Genomic DNA, 11,984 nt, shown 5'->3' with positions numbered 1-11,984 from the left:
ACTTGGGAGTTTGAGACAAGATAGTCTCAGGTTCAAGGCCAACCTCAGCAATATAGTGAGACCACATTTCAAATTAAAAAAATAAAATAGGACTATGGGTATAGATCAGAATAAAATGCTACTGGGATTAATCTCTAGTCTCAAAAAGAAGAGATATAAAAGAAAGAAAACAGTAAGAAGGAAGGAAGGAAGGAAGGAAGGAAGGAAGGAAGGAAGGAAGGAAGGAAGGAAAGAAAGAAAGAAGGAATGAAACAACCAAAAGATTCCTGCACAAGACTTGAAGAGGGAAAATTCTCAACTTAAAGAAAGGTGGGGAGGCAGAGGTTTCTGGTGAAAACTGGGGAGAAAAACTCAATAAATGCTGTCTGCATGTAATCTATCTCTTTGAACTCCATTGATATGAGCAATTATAATGTACCAATAAATGCTAATAAAAATGAATTAAATTCTTTCAAAAAATTTCTGAGTATGTTTCTATTACTTTACCTTTAGCTGAGATACAAATAATAGCAGTGAGGCCTATTATAACTGTGATATAAACAAGAAATAAACTTTGATTATGTTTGAGGCATTGAAGATACATGGGATTATTTGATAGTGAAGCTAGTTATATACTAACAAATATAGCGAGGCTATATAAGAAAGACTAAACATAATGTATTAATAATCAGTCACAAGAATAAAAGAGGTTTATTTTAAAAGTTAAGTAATCTATTTAGGTAAAAGCCCAAATAGCCTGTCCATGTATTTTTCTTAATGTTTATTACACAAAGACTCTGTCAAGCACAGGGATGAATGAGTATGACAATAGGATATAATCCTTCTCTTTAAGGGGCTTCATGCAAATGTGATTGATACTTTCCTCAGAAAACACTTGTAAGTCTTCAAAAAATAACAAAACTGAGTAAAGTCCACAAATCCTACACCATAAACCATGACCAAAATAATTTTAACATAAATATCCTTCAAAGCATATAAAACCAAGTGTTTGGCATGATGATAAATAAACCCCCAAAGTTATCCTTGGAACCTCAAGAATGCTTGTGGGACTTTCTGAAACCCCCTACATATTAGATTAGTTGCAAAGTATAGCACATAATTGAATTAGTTTATTTGTTAAAATTGCTTTAGGAGATAAGTCAACCCCAGTACTGAAAAAACACGATAATTTGGGCTGTAAAATAATTGTCTTTGGGCACTTCTAACAGATACTGAACAGATACTAAATAAAAACAACAATAAAATGGTTAAAACTATGCTAAATCCTTAGAAAAGTAAGTATATATTAAATCTTTGTTGATATTGTCAAATTATCTTCCTAGGTGTTTTTACCAGTGTATACTTTCATCAGCAGTATATAACAATTTTAGATACTTTGTCCCTTTGACAACATTTTTATATATACTTTGTTTTAGAAAATTTGATAGGTGTACTGTGACATTAAACAAAGATTTAATATAAACTTACTTTCCTAAGAATTTAGCATAGTTTTTAACCATTTTATTATTTATTTATTTTTATTTTTTTATGGTACTGGGGTTCCTGGAAGCCCTTCTACCTCCGGGCTACACTCCCAGACCTATTTTAACATTTTTATTTTGAAACAGGGTCTCCTAAGCCAGCGCGCGCGGCTGGCTTGGAACCTGTGCGATCCTCCTGTTTCTGCCTCCCAAGCGTGGGGATTACAAGCGTGGGGATTACCACCACGCCCGGCCTCTATTTTTACATTTTTATTTGGAAACAGGGTCTCCTAAGCCACCACGCGGGGCTGGCTTCAAACCTGCGCGATCCTCCTGTCTCTGCCTCCCAAGCGCGGGGATTACAAGTGTGTGCCACCACGCCCGGCAGTTTTTAACCATTTTAATGTTGTCTTTTATTCAATATCTGTTCAGGGTTCCTTGTACATTTTTAAGTCATGTCTCTCTATTTTTTTTTTACTAATTCATAGAAATTGTGGATAGAAAGATACATATATTCATACATATGTACAAACTCATATTCAAGAAGTTATGCATATTATGTTCTACAAAAATCAATTCTAGATGATTTAACTATCAAATATAAAAATCATTAACATTTAATTCCAAATATAATAAAATATATTTTTCATCTTAAAGTAGTAGAAATTTAGAAAGATTTCAGGTGCAATAATCAGAAGGAAACAATAATAAAATATATGCCTTGAAACACAAAATCTCATTTTCATCCTCAAAACAGACAAACAAACAGCAGTTTTCTATTTCTTCAGGACACTGAACTAGACATTTTCAAGCATGGTACTAAAAATTAGCATAAAACATTTAAAGAATATCCATAAATAATAAAATATAAACAACTCATTAAAATGCCCAAGAATACACAAAAATTGCAAATAGGAATTTTATAGAAGAATTATGAATGTTTCATAAACACAGAAAATTATACACTGTCATCAATTATCAGTATCAGTTGGTAATATTTACCAAGTTAGTTCCAATTAGAATGTCTGAAGCTATGAAGCATTGGTGAGAATGCCAAATGTACTTCTCAGCACTACTGGGCTCTGTTCCTGGGAGGCAAAGATGCATGAACAATAGGTATGGGTTCTTATGCCATTTCATTTCCTAATGTCATAAGCCAGAGATAATTGCAAATATGAGATTGAGTGGCACAAAAAGAATGATGTCAGAAGTGTGTCCCTGTAGGTCACTACAGGTATTCTCTGTCTCTCAACTTAAGCTGAAACTATGACTCACATCAAATGGCCCTTTTCTCACAGCAAGTCTATTCTAGCTCTAGGGACCTCTCTCATCTTCAGGGGTGGGAATAAGAGTTCCCTGTTGCTGCTAACCTTAGAGTAATTCAGTGCCCCTCCTTGGTTTCTCTACTTTCCTATATAGTGCAAATAATCCTTTAATTCAATTCTTCTCAAAGTACCAAGTTTGAGTATTTCATTTATTCTTGATAGGATCATGACAAATATTTGCAGCAACTATAATGTATACAAATGTGAGCATAAATTGCCAAAATCCTTTGGGAAATAAAATGAAAAATGTGCATACATTGCAACTCAGTCATTTGATTCCTAAATTTATCTCTGGAGAACCTATAAAATGGCTTTTTGTAGCAACTTTTTTTTTTTGTTTTTGGTGATACTAGGGGTGAAACCAGGGGCTTTCTACCTCCGGGCTATACTTCCAGACCTATTTTATATTTTACTTTGAAACAGGGTCTCACTAAGTTGCTGAGAACCTCACTAAGTAGCTGAGGCTGGCTTCGAACCTGTGTAATCCTCCTGTCTCAGCCTCCCAAGCACGGGGATTACAAGTGTGTGCCACCACTCCAAGCTTGTAGCAACTTTTATATAAAAAAATTGTAAGCAACCCAAATGTCAATCAAAATGTAATGGATCAATAAATTATTTATTCTAGAATTGAATACTATATAAAAGAAGCAAACTAATGATACATGTAGTAATAAAAACATGGCCCTTGAATATCAACAACAAAAACTTAGTCAAGAACAAATAAAAAAATGATTTCATTTATGAAACATATATACAAATGTAAAATAAATTATTTTATATAAACTTAAAAGTTCTGTATATCTACAAATATTATGGAGTAATAAAGGAGATAAATTGCTTACTAGAGAAAGAGCAAGCTCTAAGATTTGTGATAATTTTTGATTTATTAAATTTGATGTTAAGTACATGGGGGTTCATTATATTTTTACTTTTTAAATTATATATATATATATATATATGGTAATATATTTTAATTAAAAAGGAAGACATAGACAGAATAAAGCAAACAACTCTGAACTTGCTGAGAGTGAAGACCTGGCCTTATTACCTCTGTCCATATAAATAAAATAATACTTGAAAACTATAAGCAGTGGGGTGATGAAAGATGTCAAAAGGAGACTGAGTTAAAAAATGAGTAGAGAAAATAAAGGAAAATGTCCATGGATTCTCTGAAATGCTTTTATCAAAAATGGGTGTTGGATTTTATCAAAGACTCCTTCAGCATCCATTGAAATAATCATGTGATGTTGGTCTTTGATTCTGTTTATATAATGAATTACATAGATTGATATTTGTAGGTTGAACCAGCCTTGAAACCTTGGGATGAAGACTACCTGGTCATGGTGTATGGTTTTCTTGATGTGGTTTTGAATGCATGCTAATATTTTGTTTAGCAGTTTGGTGTCCAAGTTCATCAAAGAAATAGACCTGTAGTTTTTCTTCCATGAACTGTCTTTATTTGGTTTTGGTAATAATGTGATGTTGGCTTCATAGAATGTATTTGGGAGAGTCCTGTTTCTCTCTATTTCATGAGATAGATTGAGGAGTATCGGGATCAGGTCTTTTATAAAGCTCTTATAAAATTCACTTGGGAAGCCATCTGGTCCTGGGCTTTTCTTTGATGGTAATGTCTTTATTGCTGTTTCAATCTCTTTGATTGCTATTGTTTGGTTTAAGTTTTCTATGTCTTCTTGACTTAGTTTAGGAAGGTTGTACTTATCTAGAAAGTTGTCAATTTCCTCCAAATTTTCCATTTTGTTGGAGTACAGTTTTTCAAAGTATTTTCTGATAATCCTCTGGATTTCTGCAGTGTCAGTTGTTATAGCTCCTTTTTCATTTCTTATCTTCAAAATTTGGGTTGATTCTTTTTTTTTTGGTTAAATTGGCTAGTGGTTTATATATCTTGCTAATATTTTGATAAACGCACTGCAGAGAATCAATAAAAGGAACATACCTCAAATTCATAAACGCAATCTACAATAAGCCCACAGCCTACATCATATTAAAAGGGAAAAATCTTCGAGAATTCCCACAAAAACAGGAACAATGATATCCATTATCACCACTTATTTTAAATATATTACTTGAGATCCTAGCCAGAGCAATAAGGCAAGAAGAGGAAATCAAAGGAATACAAATAGGAAAAGAAGAACTCAAACTTTCACTATTTGCAGACAACATGGTACTATACCTAGAAGACCGAACAAACTCAACCAAGAGACTCATAGAACTGTTCAACAAATTCAGCAATGTGTCCAGATACAAAAATCAATCTTAAAATATCAGAAGCTTTTCTGCACACCAATCATAAATCCACTGAAAAAGAAATTCAGAAAACACTTCCACTCAGAATTTCCCACAAAAACTAATATACTTAAAACATTTAGGAATAAACTTAATCAAGGAGGTAAAAGATCTCTACAGATAAAATTATAAAACATTGAAAAAAGAAATCGAAAATCTTAGAAGATGGAAAGATCTTCCATGTTCATGGATAGGCATAATAAATATCACCAAAACAGCCATACCTCCAAAAGTGATCTACAGATTCATACAATAAGCATTAAATTACCAAGATCATTACTCACAGACAGAAAAATCAACCCTTAAATTCATTTGGAGCAATAGAAAAACAAGAATAGCTAAAGTAGTTATCAGCAACAAAATCCATGCAGGAGGAATCACAATACCAGACTTTAAACTATACTACAAAGCCACTGTAAGAAAAACAGGATGGTACTGGCACAAAAACAGACATATAGACCAATGGAGCAGGATAGAAGACTCAGAAACAAATCCACACATTTACAGCCAATTGATGTTTGACAAAGGGACCAAAAACATACACTGGAAGAAAGAATAGTCTGTTCAATAAATGGTGTTGGCAAAACTGATTAATCATATGCAGAAAAAGAGAAATTAATCCCACTTTCTCACCCAGAATAAGAGTCAATTCAAGATGGATCAAAGACTTGGAAATTAGACTGGAGACCTTGAGGCTCCTTGAAGAGGGCATAGGTCCAACACTGCAACACATAGTCACAGATAAAAACTTTCTCAACAAGACCCTAAAGGCAGAAGAAACTAAAAGGAGAATCAATACATGGGACTGCATGAAACTGAAGAGCTTCTATTCAGCCAAGGAAACTGTCAGGATCCTCAACTGAGAGCCAACAGAATGGGAGAAGAATTTTGCCACCTACTATTCCAATAGAGGAATATACAGAGAATATATTTAGAGTATACAGAGAACTCAAGAAACTCAACATTAAAAAAGACAAATAATCCTATCAAAAATGGGCAAGTGAACTAAATATACACCTCACAAAAGAAGGAATAATGGCTAATAAATGCATGAAAAAATGTTCATCATCATTGTTAATCAGAGAGATGCAAATCAAGACTACCCTGAGATTTCATTTTACTCCAACTAGAATGGCAATCATTCAAAACACAAACAACAACAAATGCTGGTGGAGATGTGGAGAAGCGGGAACTCTAAAATATTGTTGGTGGGATTGCATATTAGTACAATCACTTTGGAAAATATCATGGAGGATCCTCAGAAGAATGGGAACAAATCTACCATTTGATCCAGCAATATCAATTCTGGGTCTCTATCTAAAAGAAAGCAAACCAAACTACCAATCTAATCCATGCGTATCTATGTTCATTGCAGCAAAATTCACCATAGCCAAACTATGGAACCAACCAAGATGTCCATCAACATATGAATAGATTACAAAACTGTGGTATATGTACACAATGGAATTTTACTCAGCCATAAAAAGCAAGCATAATTAAATCATTTTCAGGGAAATGAATAAAACCGGAGGACATTATGCTAAGTGAGTTTAGTCAGTCACAAAAAATAAGAAAGCCGATGCTTTTCCTAATATGTAAAAGCTAAAGAGAAATGGGTCATAGGTCTAACTCTAGGTGAAAAAGGAGATCCTATAGAGGAGCAAATAAGACAACATAAGTGGGGGGAAGAAGGAAACTCTCTAAAGCACATGATGTAATTAAACATATCAAAGTCAACCACTTAGCCAAGCATGGGAAGGAGAATGGGGAGGAAATGGGGTGGGGATCAGGTAGGGGCTAAAGGGTGATGTGTGCATATATATCTACACATGTTTTTTACAACATTATGATTTATGAATACAATGCACCAATAAGAACATTAAAAAAGAACATGTCCATGAAACAGTCTCTATTAGACAAATGTATCATAAATACACCTTGAATTTAAGGGCTGAGTTAAAGATACCTACTGTAAGGATTAAGGTACAGAGTTAGAAATATGAGCACATATTTGATCTCAAAAGATATGATCACTAAATAACTGTCTCAATTTTTTAACTAAAATGGGAATAAAAAATTCCTACATTAGATTTTATGAAAGATAAATTAGAAAATATTTATGAAGTTGAGAACTGTTACCAGCACATAATAACTGATATACACATGAGTACGTAAATATATAAATGCATAAATATATATATATATATACACACATGTATGCTAGGACTAGTTTTTAATTTTTGTTCTAATTTTCAAATACAGGTATAGGAGTTTATCATTATTATTGAAATTTTTCTTTTTTTTAAGGTTTGTTGTGATTTTCCCTTTTTTATTGTCACATTGAAATTGACTGTGAGTCAGAACCCTGGGTTCTGCTGCCATAGAGTGGATTGATAACCTCACCGAGGGCAGAGGAGCCAAGATTGGGCTGGATATCTGGGGGTGGGAGGCAGTGGGGCAGGGAGAGAATGCAGCCTGGGGCCCTGGGGAACCATTCAGACAAGGCGAAGGCCTCTCTCAGTCACCCCCAACCCTGAGCTGGGGTGCAAGAAATGGGAAGCTTCCCTCTGGCCACGTCTCCTTTCCCAGGTCAAAGGAAGACTAGACAAAATCCATGGACCTCAAAAAGGGGACCGAGGACAAGTGCTCTCCCTAGCCAGTTTGTGACATCAGCAATGCAAATAATTTGACAAAGTGATATAAAACACTTCAAACAAATTTTGTAGCCCTTGGTTGGGGTGAGGGCAGAAAGTAGGACCCAGAGGTCCAGAAATCAACACCTAAAATCCAAAGCAGGAATCAAGCCAGGGGCAGGGAGGGAGGAGCGTCCCCAGACCCTAGGTCACCTGCTCTGTGGGATTCATCTGGATGTCTCCAATCTGGACATGAGGGGGGCTGCTGAAGACATAGACGACAGCCTCAGCCACATCCTCAGGTTTGAGACACTTTATGTGTTCATAGGTGGCAGCTACTTTCTCAGGGTCCTTATCATGGAGTTTGAAGGCGAACTGTGCCTCCACCAAGCCTGGAGAGATACACGTGGCTCAGATGTGGGTCTGGGCCTCCAGGAGCTTTTGCCTCAGTCCTTCTGTCAGCGCAGTATGGCAAAATTGGATGCCCTATGGAAATCGGTCACAGACTGTGGTGGGACTTGGTGGACAGACATGCTGTTGATGTTAATGATGTGGTCCTAGTCCACACCCTGCTCCTTCATGGACTGGCAGGTTTCCTGGGTGCAGATGCTGAGGGCCAGCATGTTCACACTGAACATGTCCTTCCCGCCCCTTCCAGTCACTGGTCCTGCCTGAGTGTAGGGTGTCAAGCTGGGCCAGGTCAGCATTGTTGATGCAGATGTCCACACCACTGTGCTGAGAGCAGATGACCAAGATCATGGAGAGGATGTCCTTCTCATTTGACAGGTCACATCTGTAGGGTATCAAAGTCCCAGAGTAGCCTGCACTCTTACATTCTGCAGCCAGCTCCTCTATGTTGCCCACGGTGCGGGCACAGCTCACCACCTTCAGCCCCTGCTGGACAAAGGACTGGGCCACTGCGGTGCCGATGCCCCCAGAGGCTCCAGTTACCAGGGCCAGCTGGTTTTGCCACCGCTCCATACCTTCCCTGGCCATGGTTCTGAGCTGCCTGCCCACCTCGCTTAACAAGCTGGGCACTGGGATCCCGGAGCCTCGTCTCTCCTTGGTCAATGGGACAGCCCAGGGTCCCAACCTGCTGGGTTTCAAGCCATGCTTTGGCCTGCCCCTGGGCAGACAACCTTAGCAACGTAGCAAGGCCCTGTGATCACGGCTCTGCCCTCTGGTCCTTGGCACCGGGCAACATCCCCTCATTATTGAAAAATTTCAAAGCAATAAAATAGCTTAACTTTAGTTAAGATCTAGCTAGGTAGTGAGTATAATCAATTTTATATATATATATATATATATATATATATATATATATATATATATATGTATATATATATACATATATATATAATGTTTTATTTTGTTATTGTTTCACATATAAACGTCTTCATTATACTAATGTCTAAAGGTTGTGTCCATTTTTCCTTTAGAAAACTAGAATGCTATTATTTATTAATGAGAAATGTGGTAAATACATTTTCCTAAAGACTTTCAAGAAAATTGTAACAAATACCCAGCCAATAAAGCTTTATCACTAGAACTTAATGTTATTCATTCCAGTTTATGTTTCTTAGTCCTTGGAAATCATAGTTTAATATTTTTTTAAAATGCTTTAAAGAGCTCTTCCAATGTTAGGCAAAAATATTTCCATTCCACAAAATTAAAAATTTTTATGATAATGACAAATATAAAGGCTTTAAATTAATGCAATCTACACTAGTCACCATTACAGAAACACACAAAATTCCCAGCTCTCACATGTTGGGAGAAAAAATTTCAACACTTAATGTTGTCTATAAGTTGGAAGGAATGCTCTCTTGCATCTACATTCTCCCGCAAAAATATCTTTCAAAAGATAGTACCATTCAATGTGTGTGTGTATGCGTGTGTGTGTATGTGTATGCGTGTGTGTGTGTGTATGCGTGTGTGTATGCATATGTGTGTGTGCATGCGCGCGCGCGCATGATACTGGGAATTGAATCCAGTGGCATTCTGAATTTGAGATATATCCCCAATTCTATTTTATTTTTTACTTTTGAAATGGGGTCTCACTAAGTTGTGGAGGGCCTTGCTAAATTGCTAGGCAGGCAATAACCTGTGATCCTCCTATCGCAGGCTCTCATGTACTAAGATAACTGATGTGTATCACAAAATTAGGTTCTAATTTTTAGTAATTTCTGGAAATGTCTTCTAAATTCAATTAAACATCTATTTTGATAGTTAATGCTCCAGAAATATTTACCTCTACTTCTCTATGTGGAGGAGTCTACTCTTCCACAGTGGGGCCCCATCTACCAGCTCCTGGAAGTTCTATAAAAGAACTGAAATATCATCAAAGACTCTTTTTGCCCATTTTGCTTTTACTCTTGCTCTGGCTTGGATGCCCTCCACTTCGTGTGTGTGTGTGTGTGTGTGTGTGTGTGTGTGTGTGTGTGTATATACACACAAAAGCTCTAGCATTTATTAGGCATTTAAGATGTTATGTGCATAATTTCACTTAGTATTTTAAATAACTATTGTTTCTCCCAAATTAAAAAAAGTATGAACAACAAACTAGAAGGTTGCAGACTTAGAATTGAAACAATCTGTATGTATATTGAGTGGACTTCTACCAACCAATTCAAAGTGATAGAATGAGTCATGCCCACATTAGTAGAAAACTAGTAAAATATCAGAGTATTTTTTGATGAGGTAGGATGGAAGAAATAAAGTTTTAGGTAGAAAGGAGATGAATTGGGAAGGAAAAAATATATAGTTTTAAAATCTGAAAGGGTCATAATCTGTGACCTCTTTAGGGTGGGTCTTAGGCAGGAGACCTGATGGGCCCAATCTTTTAATCACAATGACCCCTTTGCTCATCTGGAATTCCTATTAAACAAAGGGTACAGGAAAAGGAGGGCAAAGGTCAGGACAACAGTTGCCCACTGCCTGGGAAACCTGGAGATTAAAAGGAAGTCTACTCTTCCATGGTGAGGCCCCATCCACTAGCTCCTGGAAGTACTATAAAAGAACTGAAAAATCATCAAAGACTCTTTTTGCCCTTTTTGCTTTTGTTCTTGCTCTGGCTCAGATGCCCGCCACTTCTTAGAGAAAGTGGCAGGACTTTGAGTCTCTAGGGACACATCCTCTGCTTTTGAAAAACATCTAAACTGATTTTAGAGATTGAGCATCCAGAGAGACAGTGGTGAAAGACAAATATCCAGCACCCATGTACTGGCAGGATCTAACAGTGACAGAAAGAAGCATCTAATCCCCTGTTATCCTTCTCCTAATGATGAAGATAGAGATTACCTGGTGACTCCACAAGTCCAGGACCTACAACGATGCTGGAGGTAATATTCATACACTTTCCCCTTTTGCATCATGACATTTTATTTGCATGTTTATGATGTAGATTAAAATTTACAGTACTAGTTTAAATTTTAAAATAGCATCTTTAATGAAATTGAATGTGTCATTTATATGTATAGTCATTTTGTCTTGGGAAGTATTATTACTGAGGAGTCAGAATTCCACTGGACTATTATAAAATTTTAGTAGTTTTAGATTTAAAAGGAATGATAGCTCTACCAAAGGAGTCAAAACTGTACCAGTATTGGGACTGGCCTAGGAAGATTTGAGAAAGCTCTGATGATTAATAGAACATTTCAAAAATAATTGTGTCAAAATGGTGGCTGACCTGGGGAAAGAAAGACTTGGTTTTGTCAGGAAGCAAACAGCTATTGAAACTTAAATTAACCTAGCTAAAGGTAATTAGCAAGTCTATAGGAGAGGGTAACTAGGATTCCTCATCCTCATTCTAAAGACAAGTTTACACAGTAATTAGATAATCTAGCTAGGATGGGAGGAGGGGTCAACCTTCTTTAAAGGAGACAACTTGCTGGGGGAGGAACCTTACAGGGACATTTACTACATCAGAATTACATAAACAAGATGGAGGTCATAGGTACAAAAGGTCTGGTGCATGTGTTGTATCTTTGGTGGTGGGGCATTCACTCAAACTGTTTCCAAACAAAAAATAAACTATCTTCTATATTTCTTTCGTTTTAATAAACTTCTTTAAATCTTCAGCAAGAGTCCAGGGTAATGTGTATTTATCCTTAGCACAGGAAAAGAACCCACGGTTTTTCTATTTTTCTGTTTTGGGGTTTTTTTTTGTGTGTTTTAAGAAAAATTGTGTCTGGAACCCTAACAGGAGTCCTCGGGGACAGTTTCCCCAAAACCATATCATCTCAAACCATAACATTATCATC

General features: G+C 36.4%; 1 pseudogene across 1 annotated transcript; it reads right to left on the bottom strand.

Moving 5' to 3' along the window:
• Positions 1–7,926: 7,926 nt before the first annotated feature.
• LOC308262004 (dehydrogenase/reductase SDR family member 11-like) lies at positions 7,927–8,718 on the bottom strand (annotated as a pseudogene). Its single transcript has one exon. The product of its transcript is annotated as a dehydrogenase/reductase SDR family member 11-like (transcript).
• Between the last annotated feature and the right edge of the window lie 3,266 nt (positions 8,719–11,984).

This window comes from Muscardinus avellanarius, assembly GCF_963383645.1.
Source record: "Muscardinus avellanarius genome assembly, chromosome: 4".
Lineage (NCBI taxonomy): Eukaryota > Metazoa > Chordata > Mammalia > Rodentia > Gliridae > Muscardinus > Muscardinus avellanarius.
The sequence above is the reverse complement of the archived record's forward strand: the minus strand, read 5'-3'. Positions and strand labels throughout refer to the sequence as shown.